Here is a 1837-nt window from a genome sequence, read left to right as displayed (position 1 = left end):
GAGGAGGGGGCATCTTAGGGAGAAGAGGGGGCAGCTGACACCAGCAGGAAGCCCCCTAGCCCCTGGATGAGCCCAGACCCAGCTGTGATGGTGGCTCCAGGATTTGACTCCTGAAGGCATTAAGGCCACATCTGGGGCTGCGGTCAGCACACATTCCAGGCCTGGCTAAACCCAGCCAAGTGCAAGGCCAGAAAACAAATGCTGAAAAGCCCTGAATCCCTGAGTGAATTTAAGGGATCCTTTTATTGTCATGTCTCTTGGCATGCAGAATTCTCAAGAAAGTTTGACAAAGTCTTCCTGGAAAAGCAAGTACTCGGGGAGGCTTCCTGGCCCCGTGAGTGTGTTCTTAGTCCACGATCCAGCTGGGCAAGAGGGATGGAAGCAAACTGTCCAGGTGACAAGTGAGGCCCACGTGCCCTTTCTGGCCCTGGGGACAAGGTCTTCATGGAAGCAGGGTTTGGGAGGACTGGCCCCGCAGTACTGGGGTACTGACTCCCATGTAGAGGGTTGAGTGTGTGAAGCCTGGGGGAGGGGACCCTACCCCATCAGCACCACCTGCAGAAAGTAACCTGACATGGTGTCCAGGGCCCAAGTCTGCGCTGGTCCTCTTACCACTGGCCAGGATTCCGGGGGGCTGACAGCCAGGCCCACAGGGCCAGGGGGCATCTAGGTAGCACCATCTCTCCTCCAGCCTGGTCCTTCTCTGCCTCTGCCATAGGTACCGGCAACCACATCTCCCACTGTTATGGGCTGAATTGTGTCCCCTCTAACTTCGGTATTTGAGGTCCTAACCCCTGGTAACTCAGAATGCGATTGCATTTGGAGACAGGATCTTAAAGGGACAATTAAGGTAAGGCGAGATCATTAGGCCCTAATCCAGTGTGTCTGATTTCCTTGCAGGAAGAGGAAATCTGGACACAGACACATACCGAGGAAAGACGGGGTGAACTTCCGGGGAGAAGACGCGATGTGGGATTCCAAGGTCAGAGGACCTCAGAAGAAGCCAGCCTTGCTGCCACCTGGTCTCAGATTCCAGCCTGCAGATTTGTGAGAAAATACACTTCTTTGCTTTTTAAAAAAAGTTTATTTATTTATTTTGAGAGAGAGAGAGAACCAGCGGGGCAGAGAGAGATGGGACGAGGATCTGTGCTGACAGCAGCGAGCCCGATGTAGGGCTCGAACTCACCAACCGCGAGATCGTGACCTGAGCAGAAGTCAGACGCTTGACGGAGTGAGTCACCCAGGCGCCCAGAGAAAATACATTTTTTAAAAAAAAAAATTTTTTTTTTCAACGTTTATTTATTTTTGGGACAGAGAGAGACAGAGCATGAACGGGGGAGGGGCAGAGAGAGAGAGAGACACAGAATCCGAAACAGGCTCCAGGCTCTGAGCCATCAGCCCAGAGCCTGATGCGGGGCTGGAACTCATGGACCGCGAGATCGTGACCTGGCTGAAGTCAGACGCTTAACCGACTGCGCCACCCAGGCGCCCCGAGAAAATACATTTTGGATGTTTCAGCCATGCAGCCTGTGGCGGCCCTAGCCCTCACACACTTACCATCGGGTAGCAGCCAACATGTACTGCGAGCTTCCTGTATGCCAGGCTCGGTGCCAGGTCCAACCCGTGTGTCACTGTTCTCCTCAGTAACCCCAGGAGGTGGAGATCAGGGACCTTGTCACGTCAACCTGGCTCCCTACCGTCTATGTGATCTCAGGCAAAGTGCTCTGCCTCTCTGGGCCTTAGTTCTCTCACCTGTCTGCTGGCACTAGAATGGCACCTGCATCTTAGGGTGGTTTTTTTTTTTTTTTTTCAACGTTTATTTATTTTTGGGACAGAG

Source organism: Herpailurus yagouaroundi, unplaced genomic scaffold (assembly GCF_014898765.1).
Source record: "Herpailurus yagouaroundi ecotype Mexico unplaced genomic scaffold, PumYag 190, whole genome shotgun sequence".
NCBI lineage: Eukaryota > Metazoa > Chordata > Mammalia > Carnivora > Felidae > Herpailurus > Herpailurus yagouaroundi.
This window is presented reverse-complemented; position numbering follows the sequence as displayed.